This window comes from Salmo salar, chromosome 25 (assembly GCF_965601325.2).
Source record: "Salmo salar chromosome 25, fSalSal1, whole genome shotgun sequence".
In the NCBI taxonomy this organism is placed as follows: Eukaryota; Metazoa; Chordata; class Actinopteri; order Salmoniformes; family Salmonidae; genus Salmo; species Salmo salar.
The window spans coordinates 22,074,134-22,093,239 of NC_138315.1; the positions used below are offsets into that span (position 1 = coordinate 22,074,134).

General features: G+C 42.2%; 1 protein-coding gene across 1 annotated transcript in view; it reads right to left on the minus strand.

The window, feature by feature from the left end:
- The window catches only part of LOC106586343 (inactive phospholipase C-like protein 1), a 142,833-nt gene that overhangs the window by 11,965 nt on the left and 111,762 nt on the right, over positions 1-19,106 (minus strand). The gene's annotated exons all lie outside the window — the stretch shown is intronic.

Sequence of the window (19,106 nt, forward strand, 5' to 3'; positions counted from 1 at the left end):
GTGTTGGAAAAATTACTTGTGTCATGCAAAAAGTAGATGTCCTAACCAACTTGCCAAAACTATAGTTAAGAAGAAATTTGTGCAGTGGTTGAAAAACGAGTTTTAATGACTCCAACCTAAGTGTATGTAAACTTCCGACTTCAACTGTACATACATGCAAGCGTTGTAGGGGGTGGGTACTGGCGGCAGAGAAGTCAGGCGCAGGAGAGCAAAAACTGATGTACAACGGCGCAGTTTAATAAATAAAACCACCGTTAACAGAACAATAAATCAATGGGTAACAAAACCCATCACACACCAGCATAACGTGCACAAGCACTACAATAAACAATTCCGGACAAGGACATGGGGGGGAACAGAGGGTTAAATACACAACATGTAATGATGGAATTGAAACCAGGTGTGTGTGTGAAGACAAGACAAAACAAATGAGAAGTGGGTCGATGATGGCTAGAAGACCGGCGACGCCGAGCACCGCCCGAACAAGGAGAGGAACCAACTTCGGCAGAAGTCGTGACACGCGTGCTCGAGCTCATATATGTGCACACTGACACACACACAAACATATATAATTATATATTCACAGTCAAAACTGTTCGCTGCTCTGGCACCCCTATGGTGGAACAAGCTCCCTCACGACGCCAGGACAGCGGAGTCAATCACCACCTTCCGGAGACACCTGAAACCCCACCTCTTTAAGGAATACCTGGGATAGGATAAAGTAATCCTTCTAACCCCCCTCCCCTAAAAGATTTAGATGCACTATTGTAAAGTGGTTGTTCCACTGGATATCATAAGGTGAATGCACCAATTTGTAAGTCGCTCTGGATAAGAGCGTCTGCTAAATGACTTAAATGTAAATGTAATGTAAATGGGTGGCATCAGTACAAACAGTATGAATCAGACAAAATAAATATATTGGAATAAAACCCCATGCGCATGGTGAGGAATAAATGAACTAAGACTATAAACACTCAGAAACACACACACACAGTAGGAGGACAGGAGACACGGAGAGTAGTTAATTATGAACGACACATAAACATCCAATAAAACACACACACACACCACCCACACGTAGGCTTACAAACACACACAAACTCAAGCTGGGCAGATGAAGATAGTGAGAAGATACCTGTAGAAACACACACAAACACACACGGTGGCCACCCATTGGTTTCTAGGCTCCCAGTATGATGAATGTGTTTGGTAGAAAGGCCAGAGGGTAGAGAAGAGGGTGGAGACTATCCATCTCAGCCCACACTGTGTTTATACATACACCTAGCCCACTATGGTGTGTGTGTGTGTGTGTGTGTGTGCGTGCGTGCGTGCGTGCGTGCGTGCGTGTGTTCTTGTTTTTGAGACTGTATTAGGACCTCAACTTATATAAACGCCTTCCATATTAGGACCTTTGGACAAGTTAGGTCCAAAACCATGGTCCTCACTAGGAAAACCACTGGAATAGCCTGCAAATAGCATGCTAATATGCCTGGTTTGAAAATCACATAAAACTGTCAGGGTCCTAAGGAGGTATTTTTGTAAGCCACCTGGTGGTAACATAAAGTACTGCAGCTTATCAAATCAAATCAAATGTTCTTGTCACACACACCGTCTTGTATTTGTAACCAATTTAGGACCCAGTACACTAATATCTAACAAGTAATCTAACAATTCCACAATAACTATCCACAACAACTACCTAATACACACAAATCAAGTAAAGGGATGGAATAAGAATATATACATACAAATATATGGATGAGTAATGACTGAGCGGCATAGGCAAGATGCCATATATGGTATAACATACCGTATATAAATACACATGGTTAGCAGATGTTATTGCGATTGTGGCAAATGCTTGTGCATCTAGATCCGACAGTGCAGCAGTATCTAACTGGTAAATCTAACAATTCCACAACAATAGCTAATACACACAATGTAGTAAAGGAATGGGATAAGAATATATACATATACAAATATGGATGAGAAGTATCAGATCGTGTAGAATTGATAATATAGGATACAGTATGCAGTATATACATATGAGATGAGTAATGTGAGATATGTAAACATTCTTAAATGGCATTATTAAAGTGGCATTATTAGTGTTCCATTTATTAAAGTGTCCAATAATTTCAAGACTGTATTTAGGCTGTTGCGCCTTCTTCACCACACTGTCTGTGTGGGTGGACCATTTTAGTTTATCGGTGACATGTACATGGAGGAACTTGAAACTTTCCACCTTCTCCATTGCTGTCCCGTCGATGTGGATAAGGAGGTGCTCCCTTTGCTGTTTCCTGAAGTCCACGATCATCTCTTTTGTTTTGCTGACGTTGAGTGAGAGGTTATTTTCCTGACACCACACTCCGAGGGCCCTCACCTCCTCCTTGTCGGCTGTCTCGCCGTTGTTGGTGATCAAGCCCACCACTGTTGTGTCGTCTCCAAACTTGATGATTGAGTTGGAGATGTGCTTGGCCATGCAGTCGTGGGTGAACAGGGAGTACAGGAGGGGGCTGAGAATGGGGGCAACCCATCAGGAAGTCCAGAACCCAATTGCACAGGGCGGGGTCGAGACCCAGGGCCTCAAATTTAGTGATGAGCTTGGAGGGTACTATGGTGTTGAATGCTGAGCTGTAGTCAATGAACAGCATTCTTACATAGGTATTCCTCTTGTCCAGATGAGATAGGGTAGTGTGCAGTGTGATGGCGATTGCATCGTCTGTGGACCTATTAGGGCGGTAAGCAATATCATTGGATGACAGAGAACATCTTGATTTTTCTGATTGGACTGTAGAAGCTGGCTCAGGGATTTTTTGTGATTGTCAACATCTATATGTGCATAGAAAGGAGAGGGTTTTTTATGCTGTGTGTCACCAACTGCTACTGACAAAGCAAGCAAGGAGAAGCAAGAAGGGACCCTAAACGTGGTTTAGATTTCACTCCCTGCAGTTTGTGAAAAACACTGAATTCAACCCTCTGTAAATCAGTCAGTTCTTAACGTAAAGACTTGAAACTCAGGATTCTGTAAAAGCCTACCCCAATGAGGATATGTGTTTACTTTCAGCGTCCTGTGACAACAGTAAGTGCCTTACATTGGGGTCATAGGGGTTGTTTCGAAGGGTTAAAAGGTCACATCTTTCCAAAATGTCATATGTGTGATTAGGCAACCCTCATGAACTGTAAATCAGTAATTTATCCCATCAGATTTCCAATAAAAAACTCACACACAGTCAATGTGGAGTGACAGTGTGGGGCTTACAGACACACAGAGCCTGCAATAGTTACCTGCGTTCGAACCATCAAAGAACCGTCAGACCTAGAGCTCTGAAACTTTATAAAGCTGTTGTAGAGCATAAGCCAATGGTGCACGGTGAGTTATGTGGTTCTAGAAGGTTCTCAGGCCGAGAAACAGCTTCGTACATTTGCAATGACTTAAATTCATTTTTAACGTCGCCAAAATGACAACATTTAGAAAAGTCCCAGAATCACAAGACTAGGTGCATTGAAACCGTCTCAGCCCATAGAGACGGACCCTAAAGTTTCTGTTCGATAGCTCTTTCAGGGACCCCGTGGCGACGCCCGGAAAAATTACATTTTCAGCACTAATTAAGGTTTCTGCGCGGGCACCGAATGACCTATCGAGCCGAAACTCGGGATTCGGAGTCGACTCAGCTAGGCCGACACATAATGTCAGAACTGGACCCGCAGCTAGAACGTAACTACGTGTTTTATTTTTTTTAATGTTTTTAACAGAAGGCGCTGTGAATTTTGGGCCTGCTCTGAAATATGTGATAGTTGGCTTCTAAACGAGTTGGGCAAAGCGGGTTTGGTGTCAGTATGTATCAGTTTGGTGTCAGTATGACATCTTATTTACTGATGGCTGACTTGATGGCAGTATAATATATTGCCATTGTACATTTCCAATTTTTTTAATGAGGGATTTACCATCACCAAATGGACAGGCTGAAATCAACACTGAAAGTGTTGGCAAATGGCATCACTGTAGTCTCTATGCCATACCGAGTTCAAGGAGATTCCCCACTTGACCATAGCTCGCTCGGTCTGACCCCAGCGACCGTGCAAATAGCAGGCCTGGAATGAAGCCTGACTAGTAGTGATTTAATGATGCTTTGGACATATTGCGGCCTCTGGGTCACACAGAGACACGTCGATTTTCGATGGGCTCATCAGGGGAGGTTGGGGTGGATAAACCACAGAGTTATTCTAGCTGCACGCAATGGTTCATGTAGTCTGACACATGCAAGTTTCGGATAACATGGGTTTACAAGTTATGCTCAAGTTATGCTCTAACTCTGCTTCTGTGCTGGCCATTTTCAAAATTCATTTTGCCACGTGTTCAGGGTCACCTGTACCTCTACATATATCAACATGAAAAGATTGAAATGGTCCCCTTCATATCCTAAAGGGGAAATGTGAACTTTACTATCAAATAGGGCTGAAATCCCAAAATGGGAGGCTTAAATCATCACAGAAAGGGAAATAAATGGCATCACCATCGTCTCTAGGCCGTGCCGAGTTCAACGAGATGCCCCACTTAACCGTAGCTCACTCGGTCTGACCGCAGCGACCGTGCAAAAAAGTAGGCCTAAAATGAAGCCTGACCTAAATTTGAGGTGCTTTTGGGTCACAGCGGCAGAACCGTTGAGGCTAGAAGCACAATTCAATCACAGGAACCTTCCTAAGGTCCTCCCGATCTGTGCAAGCCTAACCTTGACCGTGTGGAATTAACCCATAACAGTGAAAACAGGGTGTTTTCTTCAAACAGTTTACATTGAAATCTCTCCCAATAGGAATGCATTGCCTGCTGCCCTAAGTTCAACCTGATGCCTATGTGGGTTATGATTGCCATATCAAGCTGTCTTCAATGACAATCCATCAGGCCACTATGAGGATTACCTGTGTTGAGTTTAAGCTTCCTGAAGCAACCGGAAGTGGTTAAATTACCCTAAAAGTGGTTTTGATATACCCAACCTGCAGCATATGAAAAAACACTGAATTCAACCCTCTGTAAATCAGTCAGTTCTTAACGTAAAGACTTGCAACTCAGGATTCTGTAAAAGCCTACCCCAATGAGGATATGTGTTTACTTTCAGCTTCCTGTGGCAACTTGAAGTGCCTAAAATTGGGGTCATAGGGGCTGATTCAAAGGGTTAAAAAAGGTCACATCTATCTAAAATATCATATGTGTGATTAGGCAACCCTAAGCCCTTTTTGGAACGCTTACAAATTCTATCTAACTAAGGGTATTCGTACATTTCTAGTTTTTCAAGCTATTGAGGGGATTTGTCTGGGGGGTCACAGCTTAAACATGTCTATGGCGATTAGGGGAGATGCATATGTAAGTCTCGAGCTAATCGGACCATTGATATAAGAAGGCTTGCCCCTGGACACTTGTAACTTAACTGGGTGGCACAACGTGGCACTCCCGACATCATACTTGAGTACTGAGCCAATAGCAGCATCTATATATTAGAAATGGCCGTAGGCCCATAAAGTTCATAAACGAGATGGGCGTGGCCACCCTACCTTCATACTTAAGTCTTTAGCCAACCGCAATATATATATACAGTACCAGTCAAATGTATGGACACACCTACTCATTCAAGGGTTTCTTCATTTTTACTATTTTCTACATTGTAGAATAATATTGTAGACATCAAAACTATGAAATAACACATATGGAATCACGTAGTAACCAAAAAAGTGTTATATTTGAGATTCTTTTAAGTTAACACCCTTTGCCTTGATGACAGCTTTGCACACTCTTGGCACTCTCTCAGACAGCTTCATGAGGTAGTCACCTGGAATGCATTCAATTAACAGGTGTGCCTTGTTAAAAGTACATTTGTGGAATTTATTTCTTTCTTAATGCGTTTGAGCCAATCAGTTGTGTTGTGACAAGGTAGGGGGCTATACAGAAGATAGCCATATTGGGTAAAATACCAAGTCCATATTATGGCAAGAACAGCGCAAGTAAGCAAACAGAGACAACAGTCCATCATTACTTTAAGACATGAAGGTCAGTCAATGCGGAAAATGTCAATAACTTTTTGAAAGTTTATTCAAGTGCAGTCGCAAAAATTATCAAGCGCTATGATTAAACTGGCTCTCATGACGACAACCACAAGAATGGAAGAACCAGAGATACCTCTGCTGCTGAAGATAAGTTAATTCAAGTTAACTTCTCCTCAGATTGCAGCCCAAACAAATGCTTCACAGAGTTCAAGTAACAGACACATCTCAACATTAACTGTTCAGAGGAGACTGCATGAATCAGGCCTTCATGGTCAAATTGCTGCAAAGAAACCACTACTAAAGGACACCAAAAATAAGAAGAGACTTGTTTGGCCCAAGAAACATGAGCAATGGACATTAGACCGGTGGAAATCTGTCCTTTGGTCTGATGAGTCCAAATTTGACATGTTTGGTTCCAACTGTGTCTTTGTGAGACACAGAGTAGGTGAATGGATTATCTACGCATGTGTGGTTCCCACCGTGAAGCATGGAGGTTGAGGTGTGGTGGTGCTTTGCTGGTGACACTGTCAGAGATTTATTTAGAATTCAAGGCACACTTAACCAGCATGGCTACCACAGCATTCTGCAGCGATACACCATCCCATCTTGTCTGCGCTTAGTGGGGCTATCATTTCTTTTTCAACAGGACAATGACCCAAAACACACCTCCAGGCTGTGTAAGGGCTATTTGACCAAGGAGAGTGATAGAGTACTGCATCAGATGACCTGGCCTCCACAATCACCCAACCTCAACCCAATTGAGCTGGTTTGGGATGAGTTGGACCGCAGAGTGAAGGAAAAGCAACCAACAAGTCCTCAGCATATGTGGGAACTCCTTCAAGACTGTTGGAAAAGCATTCCAGGTGAAGCTGGGTGAGAGAATGCCAAGAGTGTGCAAAGCTGTCATCAAGGCAAAGGGTTTGAAGAATCTCAAATATAAAATATATACTGCTCAAAAAAATAAAGGGAACACTTAAACAACACATCCTAGATCTGAATGAAAGAAATAATCTTATTAAATATTTTTTTCTTTACATAGTTGAATGTGCTGACAACAAAATCACACAAAAATAATCAATGGAAATCCAATTTATCAACCCATGGAGGTCTGGATTTGGAGTCACACTCAAAATTAAAGTGGAAAACCACACTACAGGCTGATCCAACTTTGATGTAATGTCCTGAAAACAAGTCAAAATGAGGCTCAGTAGTGTGTGTGGCCTCCACGTGCCTGTATGACCTCCCTACAATGCCTGGGCATGCTCCTGATGAGGTGGCGGATGGTCTCCTGAGGGATCTCCTCCCAGACCTGGACTAAAGCATCCACCAACTCCTGGACAGTCTGTGGTGCAACGTGGCGTTGGTGGATGGAGCGAGACATGATGTCCCAGATGTGCTCAATTGGATTCAGGTCTGGGGAACGGGCGGGCCAGTCCATAGCATCAATGCCTTCCTCTTGCAGGAACTGCTGACACACTCCAGCCACATGAGGTCTAGCATTGTCTTGCATTAGGAGGAACCCAGGGCCAACCGCACCAGCATATGGTCTCACAAGGGGTCTGAGGATCTCATCTCGGTACCTAATGGCAGTCAGGCTACCTCTGGCGAGCACATGGAGGGCTGTGCGGCCCCCCAAAGAAATGCCACCCCACACCATGACTGACCCACCGCCAAACCGGTCATGCTGGAGGATGTTGCAGGCAGCAGAACGTTCTCCATGGCGTCTCCAGACTCTGTCACGTCTGTCACGTGCTCAGTATGAACCTGCTTTCATCTGTGAAGAGCACAGGGCGCCAGTGGCGAATTTGCCAATCTTGGTGTTCTCTGGCAAATGCCAAACGTCCTGTACGGTGTTGGGCTGTAAGCACAACCCCCACCTGTGGACGTCGGGCCCTCATACCACCCTCATGGAGTCTGTTTCTGACCGTTTGAGCAGACACATGCACATTTGTGGCCTGCTGGAGGTCATTTTGCAGGGCTCTGGCAGTGCTTCTCCTGCTCCTCCTTGCACAAAGGCGGAGGTACCGGTCCTGCTGCTAGGTTGTTGCCCTCCTACGGCCTCCTCCACGTCTCCTGATGTACTGGCCTGTCTCCTGGTAGCGCCTCCATGCTCTGGACACTACGCTGACAGACACAGCAACCCTTCTTGCCACAGCTCGCATTGATGTGCCATCCTGGATGAGCTGCACTACCTGAGCCACTTGTGTGGGTTGTAGACTCCGTCTCATGCTACCACTAGAGTGAAAGCACCGCCAGCATTCAAAAGTGACCAAAACATCAGCCAGGAAGCATAGGAACTGAGAAGTGGTCTGTGGTCCCCACCTGCAGAACCACTCCTTTATTGGGGGTGTCTTGCTAATTGCCTATAATTTCCACCTGTTGTCTATTCCATTTGCACAACAGCATGTGAAATTTATTGTCAATCAGTGTTGCTTCATAAGTGGACAGTTTGATTTCACAGAAGTGTGATTGAGTTGGAGTTACATTGTGTTGTTTAAGTGTTCCCTTTATTTTTTTGAACAGTGGTAGTTTGAGTTGTTTAACACTTTTTTGGTTACAATATGATTCCATATGTATTATTCTCAGTTTTGGTGTTTTCACTATTATTCTACAATGTAGAAAATAGTAAAAATAAAGAAAAACCCTTGAATGAGTAGGTGTGTCCAAACTTTTGACTGGTACTGTATATTAGAGCTGGCTTTAGGCACTTATAAAGTCACAGATTTCCACATAATGTTAACATCAGCCACTAATATCTTACTTCAGTATTGTCTATAGCAGTTTCTTCATTAAGACTTATATTTGGCCTTAATATATATGACTTGGTGTGTGTGGTGGGGGGGGGGGGGGCAGAGAAGGGGATGGGAGGCTGCTCAATGATTGGCTGGGTGTGTCATACAATGTATCAAAATTCCAACTGCTAGCTCAAATTCTCACTCAACTGTACCACTAATATGAAAATGTACCACAGACTCTTGTAGACTACTATGCACTGAAAAACATTTAATGTTACATATCAAAGCTTAACATTAAAATATGTGATTTCAAATGATTAAGTTAAATTCAGATAGGCCTGTTATTTGCTCTCTAACACAAACATAAAATGTGTTGTTGTTGCTGTAGACCTTTTCACAGATCTAGGAGCAGTTGACCTCCACAGAATGTGAACATTAGCCTCTAATATCTGACATCAGTATAGTTTATAGAAGTGTATCTGTCTGTCTGTGTCTTTCAGTTTCTGTTTAGACTACATCAAATATTGAGAAGCTGTGCAGCCACACCATGTTCAATCATGTTAACTAATTAGCTGGCTAGCTAGCTGACAATCTGGTTTACCTGTAGCATATAAACATTTGTTGGCACAGAAAGAAAGGGGATATAAAAAATGATTGATCAAATTCCTCCTGCCACTATCTGACTGGGTTAATAACTTAATATTAATATTAAGTTAATATGGACCCATTGTCTTAGACTTGAACTCTTGGACCGAACACTGGGACTCTGATTTCAGCCATAGGGACTTGTGACTCGACTCTTGACTCAAACATTGGTGACTTTGACTCAACTCAGAGTTAGCGATAGGGTCTTGTGAATTGACTCGGACGTATGCTTTAGTGACTCGACTACAACACTGCTGCCATTACATGGCTACTACTACTGCTACAACTAACAATTCTAGCAAGGGGTACACCAGCTTGGATACACTTTTCTGCTGCTCCCTCAAAAGCATTAAGCAGACATTTTGATTATACCTCCCTCCCCACAACTCCCTCTCTCTCTATCTACAAATAAACGCAGCAAGAGGATTACAACAGCTAACACAGGAAGCTGAAATCCTGGGGTCCGCCTTATGTTCCCTCACTTCTACCCCAGTTTGAAAAGGTGCTTTTCATCCATGACCAGGCCATGTTTCGGCCATTGTGCCGCACTAGGCAAGACAATTGCAGACCTTCTCCAATCCGGCAAAGAAATAGGCCTATAGTGTACAGTGTCGGCCTATAATGTCATTTTATAACTATGCCTACCATAAGATAGCCTACCATTTGTAAAACATGCAGTTGCGTTGGCTTTATTAACCTAGTCCTGATTCCTGACAAAAGCTTATAGGGACTTGTCCTTTAAGATATGAACATCAGCTACCCATCAGCTACCCAAGTTTATTATGAGTTTTCTTGAGACTTTTTGCGAAGACATCAATGCTGATGTAAAGGCCTGCGTCTTCACAGCAGTACAAACCTGAAATCACTTATGATCATTACATTTTATTCCACATAGTGAAACCAGGGGTCTAGTGGAGGGTAAATGCAAAATGGATTTTAAAAAAGGCCTGTTATGAGAGAAAAAGAGAGATTGTGAGATTAACTGAGTGCCTATAGTGAGAGATGGCTGTTAATATTGCTAGGCTTTTTGATCTGTGAGTTGGTAGTGAAACTGATTGCTGAGGAGTTAGGTTGCTAGTTAGAATCTTAACCTGCCATAAGCTACTTTTGTGTCAGCAAGTCTTCCCAGTGAAAAATGTCAATATCCACCACTCCATCTCTCATGTACAGACCATTCAAGTAGCTGCACTTAACACCTCACTGATACTGATTGTGTAAGCTACAAACCCAAAATGTCTAAGGAAATGTAGCTAACAGTAATAACATTGCACACATATTCAGAAATCTGGGCTGATGGAATTATTGTTATGCATGTCTACTCTCCATAATTTCCGCTCAAGAACCTGCCCTTCCCCCACTGCAGAGTGCACAAAAGTACCAAACTACCAAAGGTTTTGCAGGTCAACACAGTTCCCCCTCCCCCATGCTGCAGTGACAAATCTCTGCCAGGGTTGCCATGTATGCTCTTTTGTCTTTTATTGAGGTACTTTTAAAACTTTGCTGCAGGTGAAAAGTTTTGGTCGCTGGGTGCAAGTTTTTATACTACTTCTATATTGCAATGTTATCAACATGGTATTTTAAAAAAATCCATTAATTTCCCTGTAATCTGCTGAGGCGGGGTTTGAGTGGACCTCTTAGAAATTTGAAATTGACCTGGCAAGCCTGTCTCTGCCTTGAGCATGATCACAACTAAAGTAGCTGTGCAACATGTTTTTTAAGGAAAAGGAGGAAGGTTGCAGACGTTCGCATTCATGCAAGAAGGTAAGCTATTAACTAAACTGTTAACCAATATTTTAGCTGAAATTGTATTTGTTGTATTGGTAAGCAATGCATGTTCCCGTTGTCTTTATTTGTAATTAATGTTAGCTCACGTATGTCTTTTGGTGGAATCCAACATGCATTGACAATATCCGAAAACCGCATTGTGTCAGATATACTGCTTCATGAGATTGAAATTGGTAGGCTTATCCAAACAATTCATTAATGTGCAATTGTTACTTTGCATGTTTTTACCTTATACTTATTTACTGCTTGCTAATGATTAGCGTGCTAGCTAGCGGTTAGCGTAATAGCTAGCGGTTAGTATGCTAGTTTAGCATAAATGGTAAACATGTCTTTGATTCAGAATACATGTTTGTGGTTAACCCAATGTTACGTTCATTGGAAAATAATATTGCTAGTGTAACTTTAATTGGCTTTCAAGCTAACTACAAAAGCCAGTTCATTTTCATCTGTTTTGTCATGTCATAAGCATGCATGTGTGCTGAAATATTGAAATAAATCCCCTCATTAAATGATTTTATTTAAGTTTTAGCAGTTTTTTATCACCCTTTCTTACCCAAAGAGAAATAAGTTGCTAGTTATTTTGGCTTTGCACGTAAAAGAGTGAAACACCACAACAGGAATAAGGATTGTGGAAAGTGTAAAATTTGGTAGGACTGTGCCAATTCACATGCCTTGCTTTAGCCATATCACTCATACTGTTTCTCGTTTAGTCCATCCATAAAAGCAGATCAGCTTTAGTTGCATCCAGGAACTTGCATAATGTGCTTATGTTATGCTTAAACTTGCTTTTTTACCTTGAAAGTCGTCTTAAAAAATGAAATTGTAATAGATGTTTGTAGGACCTATATCAGTCAATGATAATTGTCATTGGTGTCCCCCAGCCCATCCCCTTTGTTGTGTGCCGAGCAATCTTGTCATTCTTTTAAGTCTCAACCATTCTTTTTGTAATTTGTCTTCCTTTACAAAGGCACTGCAGAGGCTAAGAAGACGCATGGAAACTCTAAAAGAAACATAATTTGAAAAGGAAATTATAAATCCCGAAGCTCAGGTTTGTCAGAAGTTTAGAATGAGGATACTGGGGATGGTTGAATCATATTCAATTGCCTAATTTGCATGAATCATTTCATTTTATTGTATCCTTAGATGTCAGACACCGAGGCTGCCAGTACCTCTGGGTCGATAGTTAATGTGTTGGATGATGCACTGCCGTTGATCAGAACAGACAGCGTATACGTAAGTTAGTGTCATTCAACACCAGCACATACTGTAAGTTCTTGTGAATCAGTTTTGTAAATCAAAGACATGCAAGTCTGCGCTTTCATCCCATATTAATTGTATTATAACAAAATATAAAGTAGAGGAGCACAGAGCCATAACTAATCAAAATGTGCCAGTGTACAAATACTTTGTGTTATCTGTCTAGTTATCCAATATACTTTTTTCCTGCAATACAGTTGACCAAAGCGATGCTTGGATACAAGACTGATGACTCAATAACCAGTTTTGACAACAGTGAAGATGGTTATGTCCCAGGGCCATCAGGATCATCAGAGGAAGGCAATTTCTATGAAGAAAATCTGACAGGTATGTCTATACCCTACATACACATGGACCTATTCTTAATTACAATATCCTGTTTGAAAATGACATGTTTTCCACTGATGTTTTCCAGGAGAGATGTCATTGGTTCGGGCCAAACAGCCAATGACCAAGGGAAAGCTGGGGCAAAAGAGAGACTCACACGGTAAGCATGTTTCCTGCTGCCTTCAGTCAGTGCATTTTCACTCTGTAGTCAAATAAAATAAAATGTTATTGGTCACATACACATGGTTAGTAGATGTTAATGTGAGTGTAGCGAAATGCTTGTGCTTCTAGTTCGGACCGTGCAGTAATATCTAACAAGTAATCTAACAATTTCACATCAACTACCTTATACACACAAGTGTAAAGGAATGATTAAGAATATGTACATATAAATATATGGATGAGCGATGGCCGAACGGCATAGGCAAGATGCAGTAGATGGTATAGAGTACACTATATACATATGAGGATCAGCGGGGTGGAGATGTTTCCTACCCTTACCACCTGGAGGCGGTCCGTCAGAAAGTCCAGGACCCAGTTGCACTGGGCGGTGGGTCTCGAGCTTAATGACGAGTTTGGAGGGTACTATGGTGTTAAATGCTGAGCTGTAATTGATGAACAGCATTCTTACATAGGTAATCCTCTTGTCCAGATGGGTTAGGGCAGTGTGATTGCGATTGCGTTGTCTGTGGACCTATTGGGGCAGTAAGCAAATTGGAGTGGGTCTAGGGTGTCAGGTAGGGTGGAGGTGATATGGTCCTTGACTAGTCTCTCAAAGCACTTCATGATGACGGAAGTGAGTGCTACGGGGCGATAGTCATTTAGCTCAGTTACCTTAGCTTTCTTGGGAACAGGAACAATGGTGGCCCTCTTGAAGCATGTGGGGACAGCAGACTGGGATAGGGATTGATTGAATATGATTGAACTTTTTTCAAGAAGTCAGCAACTTTAGGTGATTTCCTCATAATAGATTTTTTTTCTAACTCGTGAGTGTAATTTCTGTGCTTCTATGATGTCTGGAAAGCATGGTCCTCAAAAGGTATGTATTTGTGAGGAGTCCTAAATTGGTTAGAAATACAAGACTGTGTGTGTTCCTTCCTGTGCTGTGAGTTATAACCATATTAGGTCTTCAGGCTCTTAGTGACAGGAAGCAAACAATCTCAACCAGCTAAAGGCATTAATTCCTGAGGACGGATGTATGAGTGTGCGTGTATTAGAATGTGTGAGTATGAGTGTATTCTTTGACATGAGTATCATTTTGAGATAAAATCCAAATACAGGATTAAAGGTCAACCGATTAATCGGAATGGCCGATTAATTAGGGCCGATTTCAAGTTTTCATAACAATCGGAAATCTGTATTTTTGGACACCGTTTCTTTTTTTTACCTTTATTTAACTAGGCAAGTCAGTTAAGAACACATTCTTATTTTCAATGACGGCCTAGGAACGGTGGGTTAACTGCCTTGTTCAGGGGCAGAACGACAGATTTTTACCTTGTCAGCTTGGGGATTCAATCTTGCAATCTTACGGTTAACTAGTCCAACGCTCTAACCACCTGCTTTACATTGCACTCCACGAGGAGCCTGCCTGTTACGCGAATGCAGTAAGAAGCCAAGGTAAGTTGCTAGCTAGCATTAAACTTATCTTATAAAAAACAATCAATCAATCATAATCACTAGTTAACTACACATGGTTGATGATATTACTAGTTTATCTAGCCTGTCCTGCATTGCATATAATCGCTTAGGTACACGTTGCTCCAACCATAAACATCAATGCCTTTCTTAAAATCAATACACTAGTGTATATATTTTTAAACCTGCATATTTAGTTAATATTGCCTGCTAACATGAATTTCTTTTAACTAGGGAAAATGTGTCACTTCTCTTGCAAACAGAGTCAGGGTATATGCAGCAGTTTGGGCCGCCTGGCTCGTTGTGAACTGTGAAGACTATTTCTTCCTAACAAAGACAGCCGACTTCGCCAAACGGGGGATGATTTAACAAAAGTGCATTTGCGAAAAAAGCACAATCGTTGCACGACTGTACTTAACCATAAACATCAATGCCTTTCTTAAAATCAATACACAGAAGTATATCTTTTTAAACCTGCATATTTAGCTAAAAGAAATCCAGGTTAGCAGGCAATATTAACCAGGTGAAATTGTGTCATTTTGCGTTCATTGCACGCCGAGTCAGGGTATATGCAACAGTTTGGGCTGCCTGGCTCGTTGCGAACTAATTTGGCAGAATTTTACGTAATTATGACATAACATTGAAGGTTGTGCAAGGTAACAGGAATATTTAGACTTAGGGATGCCACCCGTTAGATAAAATACGGAACGGTTCCGTATTTCACTGACAGGAAAAACGTTTTGTTTTCGAGATGGTAGTTTCCGGATTTGACCATATTAATGACCAAAGGCTCGTATTTCTGTGTGTTATTATGTTATAATTAAGTCTATGATTTGATAGAGCAGTCTGACTGAGTGGTGGTAGGCACCAGCAGGCTCGTAAGCATTCATTCATACAGCACTTTTGTGCATTTGCCAGCAGCCCTTCACAATGCATTGCGCTGTTTATGACTTCAAGCCTGTCAACTCCCAAGATTAGGCTGGTGTAACCGATGTGAAATGGCTAGCTAGTTAGCGGGTGCGCGCTAATAGCGTTTCAAACGTCACTCGCTCTGAGATTTGGAGTAGTTGTTTCCCTTGCTCTGCATGGGTAACGCTGCTTCGAGGGTGGCTGTTGTCGATGTGTTCCTGGTTCGAGCCCAGGTAGGAGCAAGGAGAGGGACGGAAGTGATACTGTTACACTGGCAATACTAAAGTGCCTATAAGAACATCCAATAGTCAAAGGTATATGAAATACAAATAGCTTTTTTACATGGCACATATTGCACTTTTACTTTCTTCTCCAACACTTTGTTTTTGCATTATTTAAATCAAATTGAACATGTTTCATTATTTATTTGAGGCTAAATAGATTTTATTGATGTATTATATTAAGTTAAAATAAGTGTTCATTCAGTATTGTTGTAATTGGCATTATTACAAATAAATAAATAAAAAGAAATCGGCCGATTAATCGGCAGCGGATTTTTTTTGGTCCTCCAATAATCGGTATCGGCGTTGAAAAACCATAATCGGGTGACCTCTATACAGGATACAACGTAACGTACCAGTACAATCAAATGCTTACTTGCCAGCTCTCCCCCAGTCTGTGGGTCTTCTTCCAGATGTGTGTGCATGACTGAATTCTTTCACATTGGTTTCATTTTAATATGTCTGTTATTTCCTGTACTTGAGTCTTTGAGTTGAAGACAGTGTGCAGTATGTTGTGAACATGCTCCTCCCTCCATCCCCCACATGGTACTGCCCACTTGTTGACTACCTATAAACAGAACTGATGGGGAGAGGAAATGGATTCTAGACCGGGGGAGATTGTAGATTATAGACAGGGTGAAGGTTTGCACTCAGAGACCCTTGGCTGGGTCTGTGCTAGTCTAGATTGTAATGTTTTAGCATGGAGCACTATCCATCTAATAGGGCTGCAGTTAATGGATGAAGAACTAGAGAACATGTCTGTCTAAGTGAGCACAGACAGAAGTTTAGGCAGCCAAAGGCTCTGAGTGGGTGACAGAGAGACCCAGAGGGTGAACTGTGTGAGAGAGAGAGAAAGAGAGAGAGAGAGAGAGAGAAAGAGGGTGAAATGTGTGTGAGAGAAAGAGAAAGAGGGTGAAAGTGTGTGGGGGGAGGGGAGGGGAGGAGAGCGAAAGAGAGAGAATTATGTGTGTGAGAGAGAGAGAGAATTGTGTGTGTGTGTGAGAGAGAGAGAGAGAGAGAGAGAAAGAGAGAGAGAGAGGTGTAGGTGAACTTTAGGCTCTACTCATAACTAAGTCCACTCCGGTAGATAGAACCCTCCAGCACTGCTACACACACACAAACAAACACACAGGCATTCATACACATACACACATACACACACACCACACACCACACACACACACACACACACACACACACACACACACACACACACACACACACACGCAAGCACACACACGTAGCCTGCATCCTATCATGACTGTCTGCTGTGGTGGAGCGTGGACAATGGGTGGGAAATGGGGCATCATGCTTCATGAATGAAGAGGTCAGTCTGAACAGCAACAGAGACAACTCTTTCTATCTCAGCCTCATCCCAAAATGAATGCTATGTGTTTCCAAAAAGGACCCCTTGTGTCTCTGCATTGTTTCCCTCAGCAATCTACACACAATACCCAATAATGAGAAAGCGAAAACAGCCTTTTAGAATTTTTTGCAAATCTATTAAAAATAGAAAATAAATATTCAGTCCCTTTGCTATGAGACTCGAAATTGAGCTCAGGTGCATCCTGTTTCCATTGATCATCCTTGAGATGTTTCTACAACTTGATTGGAGTCCACTTGAGGTCAATTGAATTGATTGGACATGATTTGGGAAAACACACACACACACACCTGTCTATATAATGTCCCACAGTTGACATTGCATGTCAGAGCAAAAACCAAGCCATGATGTCGAAGAAATTGTCCGTAGAGCGCCGAGACAAGATTGTGTTGAGGCACAAATCTGGGGAAGGGTACCAAAAAAATATCTGCAGCATTGAAGGTCCCCAAGAACACAGGGGCCTCCATCATTCTTAAATGGAAGATGTTTGGAACCACCAAGACTCATCATAGAGCTGGCTCCCCGGCCAAACTCCACAATCAAGGGAGAAGTGCCATGGTCAGGGAGGTGACCAAGAACCTGATGGTCACTCTGACAGAGCTCTAGAGTTCCTCTGTGGAGATGGGAGAACGTTCCAGAAAGACAACCATCTCCGCAGCACTCTACCAATCAGCCCTTTATGATAGAGTGGCCAGACGGAAGCCACTCCTCAGTAAAAGGCACATGAAAGCCCGCTTGGAGTTTGCAAAAAAGACACCTAAAGACTCTCAGACCATGAGAAACAAGATTCTCTGGTCTGATGAAACCAAGATTGAACCTGGCACCATCCCTACAGTGAAGCATGGCAGTGGCAGCATCATACTGTGGGGATGTTTTTCAGCGGTAGGAACTGGGAGTCTAGTCAGGATCGAGGCAAAGGTGAACGAAGCAAAGTACAGAAATCCTAGATAAAAACCTGCTCCAGAGCACTCAGGACCTCACACTGGGGCGAAAGTTCACCTTCCAACAGGACAACAACCCTAAGCACACAGCCAAGACAACACAGGAGTGGCTTCAGGACAAGTCTCTGAATGTCATTGAGTCGCCCAGCCAGACCCCGGACTTGAACCCTATCGAACATCTCTGGAGATGAAAATAGCCATGCAGCAACACTCCCCATCCAACCTGACTGAGCTTGAGAGGATTTACAGAGAAGAAGGGGAGAAACTCCCCAAATACAGATGTGCCAAGCTTGTAACGACATAACCAAGAAGACTCAATGCTGTAATCGCTGCCAAAGGATCTTCAACAAAGTAGTGAGTAAAGGGTCTGAATACTTATGTAAATGTGATATTTCAGTTTTTTGTTTTTAATAAATTACAAACATTTAAAAAAAAACAGTTTTTGATTTGTCATTATGGGTATTGTGTGTAGATTGATGAGGGGGAAAAAACTATTTAATACATTTTTAGAATACGGCTGTAACGTAACAAAATGTGGAAAAAGTCAAGTGGTCTGAATACTTTCCGAAGGCACTGTATCTACCCGCACATGGTCAGATTCATCTGTGTGTGTAAACCAACAAAATTTCAGAGAAGAGAGGACATTTTGGCTGTCCTCACTTGTAAAAAGGCTATTTTAGGCTTAGGGGTTTGGGTTAAGGTTAGAATTAGGATTAAGGGTTAGTGGTGAGGGTTAGGAGTTAAGGGTTAGGGGTTATGGTTAGGTTTGGGCTAAGGGTTAGGGAAAATATGATTTTGAATGCGAATCAATTGTTGGTTCCCAAAAAGTCCTCACAAGTATAGTAAGACATAGCTGTGTTTGTGTGTGTGGAGTCACGCCACATTACCCTCTAGTCCCCCACCAAGCCTTAGGTTACAGGCCACAGGACTAATGAGCAAAACAGAGCTCAACCACTGGCTTTAGTTTCTTTCTTACTTGTAAAAAAAATATACGAAACTTTGTAGTTTATATTTTCTTTTCAGTCTTTGTTCATTTGAGACAGTAATTCTCCTAACATAAGACAGTGGATAGAAGAAAGAAGTATTGTTATACTCTGCACTACAAACTAGCCTAGCATGCCACACCACTGGTCAACAACACTAAGGCAACTCTCCAACTGTTCCCTCT